The 23,148-nt window shown below is 29.2% G+C and overlaps 1 protein-coding gene across 7 annotated transcripts in view; it reads left to right on the top strand.

Annotated features, from left to right (window-relative positions):
• Positions 1-8,962, top strand: part of LOC142326057 (DDB1- and CUL4-associated factor 8-like) — a 79,746-nt gene extending 70,784 nt beyond the window's left edge. For 3 of the 7 annotated variants that reach the window (XM_075368162.1, XM_075368160.1, XM_075368161.1), the window contains one exon: positions 6,744-8,962. The gene's annotated coding sequence lies outside the window, so the exon portion shown is untranslated. Of the gene's footprint in view, positions 1-854; positions 906-4,143; positions 4,315-5,043; positions 5,121-6,743 lie in introns of all 7 variants that reach the window. The other 4 variants (XR_012756662.1, XR_012756664.1, XR_012756663.1 and 1 more) reach the window with 4 other exon arrangements.
• The last annotated feature ends 14,186 nt before the right edge of the window (positions 8,963-23,148 follow it).

The following is a 23,148-nucleotide window of genomic DNA, read 5'->3' as shown; positions in this document are numbered from 1 at the left end:
CTGAAAACACATTTTAACATTGAGAATTGCATGGTGAGGTAATATTTTCTGGCATTCTTTGGTTGTTTTTGACTTTTTTTAATCACCGCGGAACTACTCGCTGTGGATAGGGCTCTAAGTATCGTTGGCCCTAAATATAGGAACATTCTTATTTGCAGTGACTCATACAGTGCTCTCCAGGCGTTGGAAAACCTTTATTCTGGACATCCTGTCGTCGTTGGCATTTATGATAAAATCGCTGAGTTAGAAAAACAAAACAAGGGGGTAGGTTTTTGCTGGATCCCTAGCTACATTGGGATTCTTGGTAATGAGAGGGCGGATTCTGCTGCAAAAGATGCGTGTATTCAGCCTCCTTTCATCACCCGAGCTACTACCTTTGATTTTATTAATCATGTAAAACAATCACTGCGAGCAAGGTGGCAAAGTGGCTGGACGGCTGTTGTCGATAGTAAACTTCGGCGGATTAAAGACTCAATGTTGCCGTGGGGCTCCTCTTGCAGGAACTCTCGTCGTGAGGAAGTGGTCCTCTGCCGGTTACGGTTGGGGCATACGAGGATCACACACGAATATCTAATGTCGGGAGGAGACCCACCCCTGTGCACATGATGCAACTGTCGCATGACTGTGCACCACATTCTCGTAGACTGCGTATGTTATGCGGCATTGCGTCGTCAGTTTAATGTACCCAGCAGCATTCGTGATGTCTTGGGTTATGATGGCAGGGTTTTGGAGCGAATGTTTCTCTTTTTGCATAGTACTGGGTTACTGCAACGGATTTAATATACTTATATATGTTTTTCTGTAAGGAGAGTTTTTTAATAATTTTAACCTTTATTTTCAATTTGATTTTTTAGTTTAATTTTACTATCCAGTGTGGGGATTTTTGCACAACCCATCAGAGTTAGGTAAGTTTTTATACTTTCTTTATTCTATTATTTCATCTTTAATGTTTTGTCAACTTTGTCTGTGATATTAGTTTTGGGTTTTATTTTGCCTTCTTAGCTTGTTTTAGTAAATTTTTATTATATGATAAATGTTACATTTGCACCTTGTATAGCTTATTATTTCGGAGTTATATTACCCTTTTAATAATACCTACCAGGCGATGATAACTCCCAAGCCTTTTTCACCCACAAACAACCAAAAAAAAAAGAAAAAAAAAGTGAAATTCTTTGTAAAAGTTCATTAGCCTTTCTGATGTTTGTGCATACAAACGCTTTCATAAATCCCCAAAGAAAGAAATCCAAGGGATTCATATCAGGTGATCTAGCTGGCCATTGTTAAGGGTTCACCTCAACCAATCCAGTGGTTAGAAATTGTTTATTCAGATAATGACTAGGTCCTGTTCATGCTTATGGTCTGTTGTATGGTCATTATGTTGGAAATAGATATTGGTTCTTGTACTAACTGTAACATCTTAAAGTATTGACACCTCATTTTGAAGAAGATTCAGATAACCATTACCTGCGAGTCTACTGTTGAAAGTGTGAGATCTGATAAGAACATTACCTCTTATCCCACATCAGACATTTAATGAAAAACTGTGCTGGAAATTAGTTTCAATAATTTCACGAGGATTGTCATGTTTCCAAAAATGTTTGTTTTGTGTATTGTTTTTTCCCGTCTTGTGTAAATGTTGCTTCATCTGTAAATAATATCAACGTAATCACATTGTTTTGTAATAACCATTGACAATAATTCAGCTGCAGATTGCAGATTGTAATCACCTTCTTCAAGATTGTACTGGTAGAGGATGATATAGATGTACCTTTTTTGTGTAATATCCACTGTATACTACTGTTGCATGGAATTCCCAAACATGCAGATAATCTATGTGTACTAGTATTTTGACTCTATCATACATAAAATCTGCTCATTCACATTTGTCTCCTGTTCATGTGTTACATTAAATGGTTTGCTTCCCCTTAGGTGCCAGTGAATATCTGCAAATACTTGCTGGTTAGGAATGTTTCAATTCGGAAATCTACAATATTCTTCAACTTATATGGCATCTCTCTTTTACTACAGAACAAATCACTTACTAATTACACTGGTCAACATAAAATTTGGAAATGAAAAGGGGGAGGTGTTGTATATGGTATTTTATATGCTGAATTTGAATATGTATTCCAATAATGATCTTAACGATCCATCAAATAACGGATCTTAATCTACAACCCCTTAAATTTATTTGTTCCATCATTCATGGAGCAAAAAATTAAATTAGTACTTCTTAGTAATAAATTAGTAATTGATACGGTCTGTATCACCAGTATTTGATACATAACAGTTGAATGATATCATTTCATCTCAAGCTCAGAGTTCAGCTCTTGGTATGACTTGCTGTGTTCTTTAGTTTTGGTAGTGGTTTTATCATACACGTATAAAGATTGTTTCATAAGTGATGCCATAAATTTAGTGAAAGATTTTTATGGCAGAACAATTTTTGGTATTATTTTATTGAACATTAAGATTGTGTGTGCACATGCACATGTATACTTGCTGTTGTGTTTACTGCACTCTATGTTGAAACAATTTTATGAAGTATTTAAATAATTTAGTATGTATAAATTAAAACTTAATTATTTTTATGATTAAGTAAGTATTTCTATAATATTTCAGGTTTACTTTCATTCATTAAAACATTTTGAATTTTACAATGAATAAAAATCGGGCTTGTAAAAATTCTCCAAATATTTTTTGTTATGTTTGCGAAGAAATCCCCACAAAAAGTCAATGAAAACCAGTATTGTATCTGCTGAAAACTGCTTACAAACATTTTGACTGTCCCTTGGGAGATCAAGATAAATCCCTGGGCTCCACATGTAGCATACAGGTGTTACGTTACACAAACCCAGTGGTTAAAAGGAAAAAAGAGCAACTGCCTTTTGGCACAGCTATGATTTGGCGAGAGCCTACTAACCATTATGATGACTGCTATTCTTGCTTAACAAATGTTATTGGTTTCAATTCAAACAATAAAAACAGTACTGCATATCCAAATGTTCGTTCAGCTATGAGACCAGTGGTGATGATTTACTGATTCAGATTGCTCCAATTTCTTAGAAAGAAATTTCTGATTCCTCAGAAGGCTCATTCAATGAATCCTCAACTTCAGTAGATATTATTTACATTCCAGATGAATCAAAAAATACTGAACCTCACTTCATCACACAAGTTTACTGAGCGACCTAATTCATGACGTATATGTATATTTGTCGAAACATATAGAACTTCTAGGTTCACGTCTTAAAGAATGGAATTTATTGAACAAGGATATTAAAATTTCAGTTTATAGAAATCAAAATGAAAATTTTTCTGAAATACTTAAAATTTATTCCTGCCATGATGTTAGGGGGCTATGTCTGAACTGGACATTAAATATGTTATTCATGATGGGCATTTATTTATAGACTTATCAAGCTTAAAGGTAGTGTTGTTGCATAACTCTAATAAGTTTTCTTCTATACCGGTAGCACATGCTGTAGGAATGAAAGAATGTATGAAAGAGTGTCAACAATTTTAAAACCTATTAAGTATGATGAATATTCATGGTGAATCATTGCTACCTTGAAAGTGATAGGGCTTCTTCTCGATCTCCAGAGTGACTATACAAAATTGTTTTTTGTGTTTGTGGGATAGTCAGGCTACAGATAAACACTACGCAGTTAAAGACTAGTCAAAAAGAAATCTGTTTACCCCAGGAAAGGAAAATATTGACAATATTCCCCTTGTCAAAGCAGATCATTTTACTTTATCACCTCTACACTTAAAACTAGGCCTAATGAAGAATTTTGTAAAAGCATTAGATGAAGACGGAGATGGCTTTAAGTATTTAGCTGCGATTTTTTCATAGTTAAGTGAAACCAGATTAAAAGAGGGGTCAATGAATTACATTCATTTGGCCACAAATAAGAAAATTAATTTGTGAAAATTTATTTGACAGCAAACTGAATCCTAAAGAACTAGCAGCATGGAAGTCATTTGAAGATGTTGTTACTGGTTTATTTAGAAACAAAAAAGCTGAAAACCATGATCAGCTTATAAATGAAATCTTAGTGATCTACAAAAATTTAGGCTGCAGAATGTTATTGAAAATTCATTCTTTACATTCATATTTGGACATTTACACTTGGGTGACAGGAGATAGGTTTTGCCAAGATATATTGCAAATGGAACAACATTATCAAGGCATTTGTAATGAATCTATGATGAGTGATTACTGCTGGTTGATAAAAGAGAAGACTTCACTGAATACAAAAGGAAAATTAGGAAAAAGAAATTAAAATAAACATAAATGTCTGCTAAATAAAGGTAAGAATTTTAATTGTAATTATTATTATTATTTTTGTATGATATTAATTTTTCTCAATATTTTAAAGGGTCATAACTAAAAGTCTGAAGCTGATGAAGAAAAACTGATTTCATTTTAAGATTCAGCATAAGCTTAATTGTTCATCAGCTGTTATTGCCAATCTTTGAAAAAAATAAAAATGTTTAATATGTTTTGGAAGGATGTCTTTCATACTTATTTTTATAATTATTAGGATTTGTATGTAAATTGTTCTGTTTAAATTTGTATTACTTTTCAGATCTAGTTTGTGTATTTTGTTTCTAATTAAAGTTCAACTTCTCAAATTTGTGTTTTTAATATATGTTATTTACATCAGTTTTCTCAGAATTAATTCTCTTTACAAAGTTAACTAGAAATTTTTATTTGTTTATTGGTAAATTAACAAAGTTATTTTATTCCTAACCTAAAAAAGGGTATTTTCTGGCTATGCTTTGTTGTGTTTTACTCCATTTTTCTTAAAACCTAAGTGAGATAGAAGTCCGAGACAACTCTCATTCAATTTCTTGGATCAAAAACCATAAGGAAGTACCAAATTTACCTCACAATTTGTACCTCAAGATTTTTACTATGGTTTAATTTCATAGAGGGAGCAGAAAGCAGAGCGGGCTAAATGTCTCACGCCGAAACTCGCTAACAAACGGTTTTTTAACTTTTGTTAATATGAACTTTTTTCTTATTTTTGGCTATAGAATCACTCCTAAGCGATTGCCATGCAATTTGGAACCATCCTGTGTGGCATCATAAAACATATAGTGGTTGAAAATAGGTATGATACTCTTTAATTAATATTTATAAAAAAAAAAAAACAATTATCAAAACTCAATAACAAAATAACTACCTTACATACAATGATAAAAAATAGTGAAAAAAATATACATATTTATTTACTAATAATGTCATTGAGAACATTACTAAGTCTTACAATAAAGAACTATTTAAATCAGCACACGAACCTAATAAACATTTTAGAAATTACTAAAGTAATAAATTAGGTTTATCTAATATAGCAGGACATTTAATTAACAATAAACTTTCTCTTTCTGATGTTAACACAAATTTATAAATATGGAAATTAATAAAAATGAAATATATTAGAAAAATATTACATACTAGCTGGCCCGTCTAGCCCGAACCTGGTTCCTCGGGGCTCAGGTCAGCCCAGGTGAATTCTGGAGCCAACTCAAGGGCTCCTTGGATCCTCCTGGGGCCAAGGGGCCTACCCCATGACCACAGAGCTCACTTTGTTTGCCTAACCACCTAACCATTCCCAATTTGCCAGGAGTACTGGTGTCCTGGACACCTACAGAGCTTGCTTTGGTCGCCATTCCCATCTACCCTGAGGGTTCCAACCCCTGGACCATTTTATATACATTTCCGATCTGTTAGATTGAGAGTGTATCTGATGTGTGCAAAAGTTAGCCTTCATCCTACTAACAAATACCTCATTTGAATTTTCAAAATGACAGTTTTTGCAGAAATATTATAAGAGCACCTCATTGCACCTCTCAAAACAGCACCCTAGGGACATCCCGTTTGTTACCAGTTGATGGTGACGACTGGTCTAGCCTCCCACGAGGTGCTCGCATACCTCACCATTCTAGCCTCATTTGCAGTCCCCGCGGGAAGCCCATTGTTGTTAAACAGAAATTTTCAAATTTATTTAATATTATTTTACTTAACGTAAATTTAATTCTATTATTTTTGTAATAATATTCAATTGCTTGATTTGAATAATTCATTTCAAACCCATCTTACATGGTGATAGACTCACATTTCATTAATTTAATTCATTAAAGTTTGTGCTTCAACCGGCAAATCCCCACTATATATTTTTGAGATTTTTCAGATTAAATATATATAATACCCTTTTCAGTTATGCCAAGAAACATTTGGTTGCAATTGATTGAGTAGTTTTTTTTTCATTTATCCCAAATAAACTAAAACCTTCTTCCTCTTTATATAATAGTGTAGATATAAATACTAACAAAATTTCAATTTGATAAACCATCAGACAGTGTTTGAGGGGGATATTCTTATAAAAACTGCAACAGATAATAGCACTTGTGTAAATTAATGCCCAGTTATATTATTTTAGTTTTTTTTTAAATATTTTTATTATGCAGTAACAAAATTATTTCACTCATGACATGATGTGGGATCCTGCAAAAGTACATTATTGAAATTTACGTAAGTTGTGTCTTTCCTTAATATTCTGTAACTAGGTGGTTTATTTAATTAAACTTAAATTTTATATATATTTAAAATATAGGACTCTTGACCAATAGAATGTGAAAATTGTATATTTCTAAAAGGTTATCCTTAGATATGATTAAATTTATAGAAAATCTTTAAAAATATTATTATTAATTATTTTTCGTTATTATTACAGGTTGTTCGGAGAAAAACCTTTGTCGTTTTGTAGTGCAACCTACTTTGTAACCTGAGTAGTAATGAATTTACTGTTTTTATTTATTTACATATTTCAAGTGAGCCAAAAAATGCCAATGTGTTATTTTGTTTAATATGTAATGGAAGTATGTTTGGTTATATTGTTTATATAGAGATTTATTGACTGTATTGATATAAATGTACAAAAGTATTCTGAGATTGTATGGATATGAAAGTGAATGTAAATAGTTTTTTCCTACTATTACATTATAGAAGTTGTTCTATTTGGTTTGAATTCTGGTTTATTTATTTACATATATTCTTTTGTTTTTAGAATAACTGATATTACTTTTGGTGAATATATTTTTCTTGGATTTAATTTGCAATTATTTTATTTGTTTTTTCTTGTCTTATTCCAAGCAAATAATTTCACAAAATGTAGCTTTTAATTTAATTTTATGCAATGTTTATTCAGCTCTTCTTTTACTGTATTATCAGCTAATTAAATGGTAAAAATTATTTTATTTTATCATAAACAAATTATTAATTTATTTAACTTATTCAATCATTGTTGGCTGAAACCCATTGTGGCAATTTTTTATGTAATGGTTAATGGAAAGCAATAGAAGCTGACACCTCCTGGAATAAATAATGAGAAGCCACTTCACAACTGGCTAAGGTGTGTATCAGATCATATACAGTGATATAAGTAATAATTTTTAAAGAATTGAAAATTTATGTATGTTTTGATTTTTATTAATTCTTTGACTTAAAATAAGGTGATCATTTTTTTATATTTGTATAATCTATTTTTGTAATATTGTACTTTCACTTGTGGGAAATGTCATGCTATTGTTTATGATGTTTTTAAACCTTTATGACATTTATACAGGGGTGCCTCCCTGCATACGGCTGTTTTTTTGTTGCTGTGCAATTAACAGTTAACTTCCTTATATTTTTTGCTTATTCCAGTCTTTATTTGAAAAAAAATTCTGTATAAAAAAGGTTTCAGTTGTGTGTATGATTTTAAAATTTTAAGATGATTGGTTGATTTTGTAATAAATGTATTATCATGTGTTAACAACTATGCATTAATATATTATGATTATAAACAGGGTCTTGTTTAATTCATATAATTGCATGTAATTGTTTAACATACTAGCTTACTAAGAAAAATAAAAGTTATTAAAAACATTACACTCCAAATTACACATACTAAAAGTTTCTACCCATAAAAAAAAATCATTTCTGTATTTAATTTTATTGAGCAGTATAAGCAAGCAGTCCACAGTTGAAAATAATCAGTCACAGAATCACATATGGCCTTTCTATATGCAAACAGCTGTAGTGGGGGAGTACCATGTATATAGAACTTTTCGTTTTAAGGAGGTTAAATTTGGTAGTATTTTAAAAAGATAGTATTATAATGAATCCATGTATTTAAATTAATTTTACAAGTAAAGGATGGCTATCCATTACTTATGAATATATTACTGTTTATATAAATCACTTTTTTTAATATTTTTAAATATTCATTGTTAATGTGTGAAGCAGTTTTAGTGAATAAATTAGAAATCACTGAGTTATTAATTAAAAAATTGCTTCATTTTACAGTCAACTCAGTTACCTGTAGCAATGTTGTGTGCATTCTTCATAGGAATATCTTAAAATGAATAAGAAAATATTCATAAAAAAACTGTTTTAATTTAACATAATTACAGATAAATTTAATAGAAAGTAGAAATTTGAATATAAAAGTAAATCTTTGAGTTGAAAGTTTTGAAATTATTGTAGCCTAGTTTAAAATTTAAGTGTTTTCAACATAGAATAAAATTGTAGTGATACTAAATTAGTGTTAATTACAGTGTGCATTTAAAGTAAATGTACATCTTGCATTTACTTTTGATTGCTTAAAGCCAAACTTCTTTTGTATCTCTATTTTTAAGCAATTTAATGATTATCTGTATAGTTTTTGTTGTTGTTGCTGTTAAAGAAATATGAATTCTGAGTACTTCTTTTTGTGCGAATCCTCAGATATCTTTAATTTTTACTGACACTTGATTTTCTATTTTCTTCTTTCTTAAATTCAAACAAAATAGCTATAAAAAATACATAAAGTGACTTTCTGTTTGCGGTTATGGTTGTAAATCTATGGTTGTAAAGTAAACTGATGATAGTGACTTATAAACAAATAATACTGTCAGAAAATTATAAAAATTATATTTGGGAATAATTTTACTAAAAAAAAAAAAACTAAAAATATATAAACCTGTTATTTTTACTAAAAAGAATTCAGATTGTCGAAAGAAGAATCAAGGGGGCATCAGCACATTACATGTATTACAAATTTGTCAGAGAAATAATTGTGGAAATGAATTTGAAATCAGTGTATGAAATATAGATTTTTATTTAATTGAAATATAGATTTTTATTTAATTGAAATATAGATTTTTATTTAATTGAAATATAGATTTTTATTTAATTAGAATTTATTGGAGAAGTTTTAATTTGGTTTTGTAAAAATTGTACTTAAAAAACATTTAACCAAAAAGGTACCTCATAAAATTGTTAATTTATTAAAATTTTGTGTATACCAGGTTAGAAAATTACTTCCATGAATGCTGATGGTAAAGATACATTATATATTCTCAGAAATAAAACAATTAAACGTAGGAAGTACAAAGATTAACTTAAAATTGCCAATGTGTAACGTAATTTAGTTTACAATAGTACACAATATAAATAAGTTAGATTCAGTAGGCCAGAATTGAATTATCAAAATTTACTGTGAAATTGATAAAAATTGAAATATAATTGTATTGATTAGGAATCAAATTGTAAATTCAAAAACAAAAATAATTTACAATAAAACCAAAAAACATTATAATTAATCTTTTGCCCATTCAAAAAATCAACAACAGTATAAAATGAATAATTTAGTTATATATATATATATATATATATATATATATATATATATAACTAATAATTATTTATACTGAATATTTATTTCTCATTAAAATTTTAATAAAAAAGAAAACAATACATCTTGTTTTCAGGTAATTCATGTTAAAAAAGTTATAAAATCTATGTTTCTTATATTATGCTGATTTTTAGTGAGATTTTTTTTATTATTCAGATAGTTATTGAGCTAACTTATGTTGGGTTGAATAAATTTCACCCACCGGGTTGGTCAAGTGGTGAACAATGCATCTTCCCAAATCAGCTGATTTGGAAGTCGAGAGTTCCAGCATTCAATCCTAGTAAAGTCAGTTATTTTTATATTGATTTGAATACTAGATTGTGGATACCGGTATTCTTTGGTGGTTGGGTTTCAATTAACTACACATCTCAGGAATGGTCGAACTGAGACTGTACAAGACTTACACTTCATTTACCCTCATACATGTTATCCTCATTCTTCATCTGAAGTATTATCCAAAAGGTATTTACCAGAGGCTAAATAGGAAAAGAAAGTGTTGAATAAATTCTGGGTAAATAAATAATTTATGGGTAGAAAATGATAATTATACTACACATTTTAAAATTAATTAAAATAATAAATAATTATTGTTCAAATAACATGGGGATTGTGAAGTAAAAAATAACACATAATTAGTTCATATGGTATTATTTAATAACATACTAAAGTGGTTTATTAATCTCTTTTTTACAGACATTTATTGAAGTGGAGTGGTAATTTCACTGAAAAAAGCTCATAATTAGCACCTAAATTAGTGCTACCTCAAGAATGTGAAATTTTCATGTACTTATTTTTAATTTTTTATACAGTTGATGCTGGATAATCAGACTACTTCAGGACTGGGGCTGAATGGCCATATTAGATGGCTGGCCCTATTTAGTGATATTAACAAAAAATGAGGAGCTATGCACAAATACAGTATACCGGTGTACTCTAATTATTAAATTCCAGTTAGTGATTTTTTATTATGAATTTCACTTCTAATATTAAGATTAACAATATTGTAAATTACAACATAATAAAAATTTAAATATTCTACCATACAATACATATCTAGTAAAATACAATACATTATTTGCTATTCTTTTGCATTACATAGCTACATATAAAGACAGGCCTATTATATTAAAAAGAACTGCTGCTCTAGTACAATGCAATACTTTGCAATGTTTTTGTAATCTTACATAATTAAAAAAAAAACAAAATAAATAAAACAAAAGAGTGATAAACAAAATAGAGGTTCAAAATACAGTAATGATTGCTATTTATTATCAGTAAAATAAAAAAATACTTTAAATGTCTCTTACTTGTTTAAACTTTTTGAAAAAATTCGTTTATTTTGCTTTGTCATCTCCCTTTTAATACTTTGTTTTCTACAAATTTTGCACAGACTCGTAGTTCTTCTAGCAGGCTTCCTTCACTGCCTTGTATAAATTACTGTTGAAGTCTGTCAATGAATTTTTTTTGCATCTTGCGTAGATACGTGTTTGACATTGGGTTCATCTTCATCTTCTTCAATCTTGTCCAGTTGTTGAATACCAGTAATGTTTTTAATTCTCGTTGCAGAATTGTATTTTTCCGTCTATATTTGAAAACTTCAAAATTTTGAACTTGGGTGCTGCAAAAAAACGTAATCATTGTAATCAGCATTGTGATTGTTTCAGTATCATTGTTGGCATTGACAAACAACTTTTGGCAAAGCAATTTCTGATAGTGCTACTTTTCATTTTCCCAACTATCGTCTGAACTGAACATAGTTTTCCCAACTATGTACTGAATTGCCTGCAAAAAGTTTACACACGCACTAACATCTTTAGCCAACATATTTTCTTCAATTTCTTGTAAAATGTAACTTGTTAGTTTACTTAGGTAAATAAATTAAAAATTTTTTATTCCCATGTCAAGCGGTTGAATTAAACTCGTATTTGGTGGTAAAAACTCAGTTTGAATGTTTCGTAAATCTACATTAGGATGGGTAGATGTCATCAGGTATATATTTCTACCATTTTTTCAGGAAGTTTAGAACTGTAGCATGATTTGGCACTGTCAGTATGTGAGTTTAATTTCAGTACCATGTTTAATGTTTAAGTTTTTTGTTTTGTTCTTTGTATTTCATATTTCAATTTAGGTTTTAATTTTGTTTTTAAATTTCTAGTGTGTTTTGTATTTTGTTTCATATTTTAAATATAAAATAATTTTTGTTTTTTGGGTGATGGTAATGTACATACATTTTTTGCCCAAAAGAAAAAAAACTGTCAGTATCAGCGCTTGGCTTTTCACCATGAGCTTTTTTTTAATTTTATTTCATGTTTCCATTTCCAACGTGACAACCAGCTTTCTTGCTATAAAATCAGTTGTCCCAATTTTTTTTGCAAGCTCTCCTATTTTTTGTTTAAGCATAGGACCACCGACACTTACTCCTCGACTAGTAACACTAGAAAACCATTCAAGCTTTCTCAACAAGTGGGTCCTTTCCTTCACGTTTTCTTTTTTGAGAAGTTCCTTCTCCTTCACATTTGTTAGACCAATCAATGGAGGAGTTTCTTCTTGCTGTAAAGTATGAGCTATTGTAGTTCTTGATGCTCCCAGTAGTTCTGCAAGTTTATGCTGGACCAGTGTTTGTTGGATAACTTTTTATTTTGTCTAGCAAAGCAATTCTTTCTGTCATGTCATGTCTTTGTGAGGCATGGTGACAAATTGGTTAAATTATGAACATTGACTTTTAATGAAACTAATACTTTAAAGTAAAAAGATAAAAGTGATTAAAATAATTAAATAATTAACGAAAGTAAAAAGATAAGCAAAAGTAATTGAAAATAATGACAGAAAAATGATAACTACATTACCATACCCAACGGGGACTTGCAGTGAAGAAAATAAAAACATTTGCTTTGTCATAACTGCATGTCATCTGTGTTACCACACACTACATACTGTGCAGACCAGTGATAGAAGGAAGTTGTTATTTTCCTCAACAAAATATTCAAGCAATTTAAATCGCTAATAAAATTATGATATTTGAGAAATAAAAGAAAGAAACAAACAAGCTAGCGGGCCTTATAAGTAACATTTTGGACTGTTAAACCAGTGTAATTTTACATGAATTATACCAATAAGTTTCTGTGTGAACAAAAATATCCCAATTAAATGGCTGTCCTGAATAACCAGTGGTTCTATTAACTGGAATTTACTGTACTGTATATGTAATAGTCACGATTTAAGAACTAGTATGATGAAATTACATATATGAGATTGAAAAATAATGAACTTAAAAGGACCGATTTCTATGGTGTAACTTATTGGTTGCATAATGTGCTTGCAGATAACATTAAAATATGGTTATTTTTTATTGTTTTTATTCATACTGTTTAAAAAGTTTTATTTTGTTGAATTTTATTTGAAAAAAGTACTCATTTCACTCATTTTTTACATTGAATTGTACTACCACTTACGTGTACTACCTGTGAAGTGTGGTATTTTATTAATTTTTTATTTTCACTAGATTTTTGTAAAATTGTTTGTTTTTGTAATGAAGTATATGGTTTTGTCCTTTAAGGTGACATGTGATTTAAGTATTATAACACAGTTATGCAAGGGAAGTTGAAAAGTATGTTGTTTTCTATATGAAAGTATTAAAATTATTTTATTAATATAGATTAATATGTAATAATAAAATCTCTCTCTCTCTTTCTTTCTTTCTCTCTCTCTCTTTCTTTCTTTCTATTTTCTTGATATGTACCACATCATAAGTTCTTAACGCCATTACACCATTTGAACCTGGACTCAACTCTTGACTTTTCTAAAACCAAATACTTTGCAATGTTCCCCATGTTTAATGAACACACAGCCTCATACACGCCTGATGCCCAGTATATTCTTTCCTGCAAAGATACTTTTTTTTGGGATAGTTTCCCAAATAATATTATTTAGAGATTCCTGGCATTTTGAGTACCTCTGTGTAAACATTCGTTTGACAAGTCTCTGAGATTTGTTTTATTTCTTGCATAATTGTAGATTGCAAATTAGTTTTGTTTTTGGTAATCATATTGTTCACCTGCAGAAATTGCTTTTTGTTCTTATGGCTAAGCCATAATAATACAACTGTATTTCATTTATCATAGAGTTTGTTAATCAGTTATGCCCTCCTAATGTTTTGCCATCAGGTAATATTTGTTTTTTGTCTTTTTCAGTTTATACTTATATAAATGCATACCCAACTGTTTCTGGACATGGCCAATACACTAATTTTTCAATTTGGAAATCAGGGCTGTAGGGCTGAACAAATAACTGATCTGAATCCATTCGAATCCCTATCGCCAAGATAATACTGCTAATGCACATTATGTAATTGCTGGGGACATTCAAACATTTGGAGAACACCAGCTTTTTCAATTCCTCCTCTAGTTTCAGCATAGTTAGTAATGCAAAACTTATCATTATGTTTATTTTTCAGTTTGTTTTTGCATCTACAGTACTTAGTAAATACACAAAAGTCAGCCATTTTTCCAGTTATATTAACTGCTGTGGTTACTCCGTTCATGGGTGTATGGCTACGCTTTTGCCATGACTTATCAAAGCAGCCACAATATCTCTGCACCCATCATTCAGTAAAACTGCCTCCTCAATATTATCTTTTATTGAATTGTAACAAACATCTTTGACAGCATTACATATGGTTTTATTGTATGTTGTAAATCTTGGTGATTCTGGAAGATTCATTTCCACACTAAACATTTCTGTGCAGTGCTTTTACCTTTCCCAGCCGAATGGAAAGCATAAATTAACCGGATATTGATTCCTTCCAATAACTTTTTCATTTACATTTACTTGTTTAGAATTACAATAATGGACAAAATATTTAGTTCAGTTATTACAAGACTGACAAAATATTTATAGTGCATATCAAGCCATTTCTTTGTCTTCGACAAAGTTCAACAGGCCGTGACAAATTTTGGATACACTAATCTGGAAAATAAGTTAAAATAAGTATAAACAATATCGTACAGAAGAAATTCATTACTGTTTTATTTATCATACCTAGGCAAAAACTGAGGTAGTTTATTTTTAGAGGCAGTAGGTTCAGAACAACTTGAAGGTATGTCATGAGTGCTGTTATCACGAGTAACACGTGCATTTTTATTACTTACACCAGAATCTTACAAATATTCTAAAGCATCCACAGTATCTGTTGTCTCTACCTACATTTTTTGTTGAATGTCTTGAATCTAGGTATTTTAGTTTTCCAAAATATATAAACTTTTTTAAAAACGTACTTCAATACATCACAAAATAATAATTAATAATAATAATAATTATTTTACACGATATAAACAAACATTAGCTGAAATTTGTACATAATTTGTAGCTGTAATGTAAACATAATTTACAAAGCAGGTTAGGTGTGCAATTTACATGCACACAAACTCATTGGAAAAATGAAATGTGATTGTCATGGTTTCATGAAACATTTTGAACAGTATAATTCGTTAATTTAAAAAAATAAATAGAAAACATCATAAATTATACATCATTTGAAACAGAAAAAGCGGGAGAATTTGAAAATGTCAAAAACCCAAAATCAATTTTTTTTTTACTTCTTACATCCTGAGAAAAGCATGAATTTAACTTAAGCATGAATTTGAATAGATTGATACATTTTTAATTAGTATCATTATATCAAATTTATTATTGTACCTTTTAAAATCAAACATTGTAGATCTATGTCTTACATTTTGTAGTATTATGCAGCGCAAGTCAATTCTGGGGTAGGCAGTGTTTGTTGTAAATCAAATACAATAGCTGTAATAGTATTGTCAGCAAATGATTCAACTTTTTTTTTAGCTGTTTCACTTAAGCAAATTAATTTATGTCTCTCTTTTTTCAGTACATTGATTTAAATATCCAAGCTAGCACGTGTTACATGCGTCAACTGTAGGTAGAGGGCTCAAATCTTGTTTTATATTCACAACAAAAAAAAACACATTTTAATATTTGTGACTGTTCATTCTCAAGATATTATCTCTTATTGTTCTATGTTTAATGCTTTAATGGTACATATAGTCGTAGTATGTTTTTTTTTTATTCTTAAGATGTTTCATTTTCTGGTGAGTTTAAACTCCTCTGATCTTTCTGTTTACTACCCCTTGAACTATTTTTTCTAAAATGGAATGAATCCTTTTATTTTTTTCTGAACTTGAATGGATATTTATTATTGATCTGTTCAAAATATTCATAAGTTTGGGTAGATGAAATTTTATAAATTATCATTTATATCTAAAAAGTTAGTCGAAAATCTTTTACTACTTTTTATTTGTTAAGAAAAGTGTTTATTTTCTATTTTTTGGAAAAGTTTTCTTTAAGTTATAAAGTTGTCCAAACACTTCTGCAGAAACAGTTTGTCTTTTTCTTGGTAAATAAGACACCTTAATTTTATTTTATTTTACATATGTTTTCCATCCAATTATCTAGATTCCTTTAATGCTGTTATGTGATTTTTTTCTCATAATTTATCACTGGTTAAATAAAAGGAAAAAAGAGACTATTTAACAAAGGTAAAAATTGGGTTTTATTGTTATAAAGATTGGGTTTTTATAATTATTATTGTTAGAATTTATAGAAAGAAACCAAAAACAGTAAAAGGAAAAAATAAATACTATAATATGACTACCCGTGAACACTGTTTTAAGTCAAATTGATTATTCAGATAAACAAAGAAAATTGGCTTTTGCTAAGAGGAGAAAAAGTTAATTCACAAGCAGCCTCACTACCATTGTCATTTTTTTTTTCTTTACAACGTTACCTCTCACTGCTGTATCTGCATTTCACATCTCTTTTTGATGTTTTGTTTGATGTCAGTATTATTTTCAGTATATAGAAGGTGAATTCAACAAAAATGAGCATCCTACTGTATTCTGTTAAGTATAAAGATTGAAAATAAAAAAAATAAAATAAAATTTTGTAAAATTCACCCTTTCTCCTCTTAGTGCATGATATCGTGTAGCATTCGATGTGTATTTCTTTTGATAATTAGTTGATTATTTCATTTAACAGTTTATTTAGGTATAATTTATGCTCATTGATTTTGGTATAAGTTATCTTTTCATACAAATCTTTGTAAATTTTAGAATTATAGATTAAAGCTTTGTCTTCCATAAGTAGTGAACTGTTTTTTTTATAGAAGTGAGAGAATTGTTTAAAAAAATGATCTAATGAAGTTGCTACCTTCCTTGTTCCAATGTGAATGAATTTTTTCAGTACCATAACTTTGTTACATATAAGACAAAAATAAGAGTTTGTTCAATTTGTAGCCATAACTCATTATTACTGAAAAGAGAAAAACTAATTAAAATTCATTCTGTAAAAACTGACTTGTTTTTTTTTCTAAAATAATTGTATTATGAAATGCATTGAATGTTATTAAATTGTAAGTCTTTATTTAAAACACTGTTTATTGCATTGCAGGAATTGACAATAAATTGTAAAGATTGCTAAATTTCAATATTTGTTTACTTTAAGGGCATCGCATGAACCTTTTTTTATTGCGCTATGAATGTATGGTTAGATTTTATTATAAAAGTTGTTACTGAAACTTCATTTATTAAAGATTCACGTAAAAATATTGAGGAACAATTGAGTATGATGTAAATTCATTAAATTCAGTGATACACTATGAGTAAATGGGCTGTGGTGATCTTTAGTGCTTGTGAAGGTCCGATGCAACTAAACAAAGGCATGCATTCATTCATCAGATAAAATGTCCATGTATGCTTCCAAACATCAGTATTTTTTAACACACTTCATTTCACAAATATTCCACTGCTTGAGCTTATAGTCAATTTATGAATTGAAATTATGATGGTGATTAGCCGTTGTAATTTGAAGCATTACTTATCCATACTTGTTTATCACTTACCTTCATCAAGCTATAAAGGTTGTTCAAGCTAAGTACTTGTTCAAAAATATTTGCTTACTCTGTTTTTACACAAATGATAAAATGTGTAACTAAAAAATACAAATTGAGATAGAGGCTTATTTGTTTCCTTGCCATTTCTGGACATTTGTTGACATGATATAGGCTTTTTGTTGTAGTATTTTTGTCTTTTAAATTTATTTTTGTCAGGCTGATTGTACAGATTTCTAAAACAGGATTTTGATTTTGGCAGACAATTTTATATATAATATGAAATGTTTATATTTTAACAAATTTTTTAATGAATAAATCAAATCAAAATGCTTGATGTGGTATTTAATCAGCACAAAATAAGTTTTATCTGCTACAAAATTGATATTAACTGAACAGTGTTAAAATGCAGTACTGTATAAGTAATACACACATATATATATATATATATATATATATATATAAAAAGCCTAACTCATGACATGCAGGTTGATGTGAAGGGTTTATCTCTTAAAGTTGTTTATAATAATTACACAACCTCCCCTGGCTAGTAATTAAACAACCTTATAAGCTTATTTGATCAACTTATAAGATGAGGTACTTGACTTGCTTAACATCAACATGTTATTTTGTAAAAAAACTTATCTTCAAAAATAATATAAAATAAAAGTTAAAAAAAATAGTTAATTTTATGGCTTCAAAAACATATTAATGGTTTAATATAAACAAATTAAATCAATTAATAATTGTATTTATATAATTTTAATTATTATATAATTAGATATTTAATTTTTATATATCTGCGTCAAGTAATTTAAAAAGAAATCTAAACCATATTGAATAAAAATGGCCTGATGTACTCATATTAACTGAACAGTGTTAAAATACAGTACTGTATAAGTAATACATATATATATATATATTTCTATTAAAATGAACTAAAACTCTGATGTCCTGGGTTCGAATCCTGGTCAGGTATGGCATTTTTCATATGCTACAAAATTCCATTTCTACTTCCCATGCACAAGCTTCAAGTTTTATGACGAGATCATCAGGAAAAAAGAAACCACCTGGTACAGAATATTGAGATACATATTTTTCCTTAATTTTTCATGAAAGTACTTTTATGGAATCTGGCATCCTCAGTCATGATTGAAATAATTCTGCTACAAGATGCAGGATCCCGTAAAAATGCTTTATGAAAAATTAAAGTAAGATATGTTTTATCTCAATCTGTACTAGGTGATTTATTTTAATAGAATTTAAATTCTATATGTTTACGTATTTTATATATATATAAATGTGCACACATGTGTATAGACGATGTAATTCATTATACTTTCAAGTAATATACATATTTATACATCAGTGATCAGTGTGATCTTTAATATTATTTCATCATTATTTGAGAAGTAATATTCAAATTAAAAGATCAAGGTAAAAAAAAAATAAAAAAATGTTGCTATTAAAAACAATTGTCAATAAGACTGTTTTAGATAATGTTCTGTTAAGCTAGATTGTTAAAATTCCTTAAAATTTTTTGCAGGATTTATTTTAATAACTACTTGTGATTGTGACATAATTTGTCATAGAGAGTTGTAAATAGATGTTTTGTAAGTAAACAAAACTTTTACTTACCAGATTTTACAAACCAGGTTATATGATATTTAAAGGTGTTTTATTGTTGCTTTTTGTTTTGGTGGTTTATTTTTAGTTTAATATTTCAGCTGAGAAAAGATGTTTACTAATATATATATATATATATTATTTATTGTTGGATTGTTTATTTTATAGTTAATTTGATGTTGCAGTTAGTACTATATAAGAATACACATTTTATTTTCTTGATTAAAATGTAATTTGCCTATTTTTGTAATATTTTGTGTAATTGTTATTTTTTTCTCCATTTAGTAGGGTAAATGCTGTGTAAATAAGTGTATTTATCATTGTGAATGTTTATGTATGATCTGTGATGGCATTATTACTAGTTTTAGTGATAAAAATGGTTATAATATCTTATCTTTGCAGAATTGAAAGAATTTATCTTGTTTTTGATTAAAAAATAATAGTGTTAAATTTTTATAAATAATTGAATTATATAAAATATTATTAAAATTTCAAAAGTAATTTAAAGTCTGATGTAATTTAACAAATTTTAAATATTGATGTTTAGAAAAAGTACTGGATTCAGAGATTACATGTTTGTTTTATTAAAAATAAAACAAATTAAATAAGATTCAGTAAACTGATTTATGATGATACACTTAGTCCTTCTTAACCAGTCACACAGTTCTTCTGGTTTATTAAAATTTGTTCACCTGAAATAAAAATTTGCCTACTTAGCCAAAATTTCACTTTTGTTTTTTCGTGGTGCTTTTGCATAACGGACACATCAATATTTGGGCTCTGCTTGTTAGAATCTCTTAGAAATGGACAAAAATTGTTGCTTAAAATGACACGTGAAATATTTATTTTTCATGATTTCTGATTCTCATATTTCATAACCCATTTAACCTTTTAGTATCTTTAAGTATCTTTTAAATCATCCTTAAGAGGATGAATAAGGATGACATGTATGAATGTAAATGAAGTGTAGTGTTGTACAGTCTTGGACTTTTTAGCATTGAAATAATAATAAATATTTAATTGTAGTTATTTTTTTTTTAATATCTGGAATCTTTCTAATTTATATATGCAATATGTTATGGCTAGTAAACCTTTGTCTGTTATTGAACATGGGTGTCTTAACTAATGTTTATTTTCCTTCCTATTATAATTTATTCGAGAGAAACTTTATCTTTTACCTAGCTGAAGTTTTACATTTAATTTTTATCAAAGTAAGCAATTTAAAACTGCAGTTAATTAGTTGCATTAATTAATGTATATGATTTCAAATTTTAAAAAAATTTACTGTTTACTACTGTTATATAAAAACAAAATTGCTAACACTGATAAAGCTTTAAGTTTATGGATTGACCTTTGTTTATTGTATTGAACTACGAATGAATTGTAGTAGTTGATTGATTTGTATGATATTTCAGAAGTCTGGGATATAAGTGAAGTTTCATATTTCATGGCTTGTTTTTGTAATGAATATACCTCTAGCGTTTTTTAAATCCATGACACTAGACCACGTTATGTCATTAATTAGAAGCCAAGAACAACCAAATGATATTTGAGATTGTACTGAGGAGTCTTTAATGTTAAAATAAAACTGGTTTGGCCAGGCCTTGATCTATCGACCAATTTCACAGGAAGGCTAGTCCATACTGTTTGCACATCAACCTAGTGCTTAGTACTTTATGACTGGTAATATAATTCAGGATAATTTTGCATTGTTTCTAAGAATTATGAAATTTTTATGAACCTATACTTCCTGATTCGTACAATTCATGTAGCATTGGATTGTTTAATTTTTATGAATTCTTCACTACATAAGATTTAGTGCTTGTCCATGTAAAAAGTTCATTAGTCCCACCTAATGAATTCTGTGTACAATTTTTGCAGCATTTAGCATCATAACAAATTTGATGTCTTATGTGTTTCATTTTTTTGATTGGATGGTCTGATATTTGTTATAAACAAAAATAAGATTTATTATATATAAGAATACATTTTTTTTAACTTCTGTTCATAAAAACTTTCTTTTCTCCTTTCACCCCAGCAGCTAGGATTCACTTGTGTATATCAATGTTGGGATTGCCATGATGTTATAATATTTTAACTTTGAATTTCTTTTATCACTTCTTACCAAAAGATCTTAATTACATAGTTCTGGTATAAGTTCTCAAAAAATCAGTTAATTAAAATGTTGTATTTGCTCTGTCAGGTTGTAAAAGTTTGTGAGATTTTCCTCTGAAACATCATTCTTTTCTTTAGAGATTTCATTGTCGTAAGTTATAAAATGTTTACTCTAATTATGGGTGTTTCTTTCTAAATTTTGTAGCCTATGTGGGTATGTTCTGTATACATAGAAATAAAAATAATGATAAATTCCATACTGTTTTATGCCTTTTCAGGTACTTATTTTTAAAGCAGTCTATTTTCCACATATTATTTTCATATTGATGAACTGTGGGTTAAGTTTCTCACTGAAAGACCACCTTTATGAAGAAAAAGGATGACTGCTGAATATCCAGATTCTTTATATTGATAATCACCACCAACTGTGTGGATGTCGAAAATTAATTTAAATATATAAACTTCAATTTATGTATAAATGTTACATATAATTACAGTTATTTTTTCAGACATGGCACCGTTCTCTATAATAACTATTATACAATTTTAAAAAACAACTTATCAAATTCCAGTTTAATTTCTTAGAGTGCTTTCAGCTATTCTGCCATCTAGGAATATATTCTCTGTCAAGAGGAATATAATTATGATTAAATTGATAAAACTAACATAATTGAATTATATATACGAGGTGCGACAATAAAGTAGTGAGACTGATGTGAAAAAAAATGTTGCTTACCGTTTTAGTCATGTTTAGTGTAGTCTCCTTCAAAGTAGTTCCCCTCTGATTGCACACACTTATTCCAGCGCTTCTGCCATTGATGGTAACATTTCTGGAACTCATCTTCTGTAATATTCTCCAAGACCCTCGTCACAGCTTTTTGGACATCTTGTGTTGTTTGAAAATGGTGTCCCTTGACTGCCATTTTGACTCTTGGAAATAGAAAAAAGTCACACGGAGCGATATCTGGTGAATAAGGTGGCTGTGGTAGAACTGAAATTTGTTTTGAGGTTAAAAATTGCTGTACTGACAGAGCAGTATGGGATGGCGCATTATCGTGATGCAGAATCCAATTATCAGCAATGTTGGCACGGACATGAAGAACTCGTTTACGAAGTCTTTCTAAAATTTCTTTGTAGAAATATTGGTTAACTGTTTGTCCAGGAGGCACCCACTCTTTCTGAACAATTCCCTTGGAATCGAAGAAGCACACAAGCACATGCATTTCACTTTTGACTTTGACATGCAAGCATTTTTTGGTCTGGGTGTGATCCCTTTGAGCACCATTGTGAACTTTGGCGTTTTGTCTCTGGATCGTATTGAAAAAACCAACCTTCATCACCAGTGATAACATGGCTCAACAAATCTGGATTGATTTCCATTTGCTCTAACAGATCGGCTGCCACATTTTTCCTTGTTTCTCGCTGTTGTTGTGTGAGATTTTTGGGGAAGATTTTTGCACAAATCTTTCTCATACCAAGATCTTCAGTTAATATTAGACGAACCGTTTGATATTGAGTTCTTCTGCAATCATTTTCACGGATAATCTTCGATCAGATCGTACTATTTCACGCACCCTGGTCAAGTTGACATCTGTCCGTGAGGTTGATGGTCGTCCACTGCAGTCTTCATCTTCAACATTCGTTCTGCCTTCACTAAAAATTTTATGCCACCGAAAAACTTCGAGCTCTTGACATAACCTCCTCTCCAAAAGCCTTCTGAAGCTTACCATAAATTGTCGTTGCGTTTTCACCCAATTTAACGCAAAAAGAAATGGCATACCG

Source organism: Lycorma delicatula, chromosome 6, assembly GCF_047948215.1.
Source record: "Lycorma delicatula isolate Av1 chromosome 6, ASM4794821v1, whole genome shotgun sequence".
In the NCBI taxonomy this organism is placed as follows: domain Eukaryota; kingdom Metazoa; phylum Arthropoda; class Insecta; order Hemiptera; family Fulgoridae; genus Lycorma; species Lycorma delicatula.
Note: the sequence above shows the minus strand (reverse complement) of the source record. Positions and strands in the feature narration are given on the sequence as shown.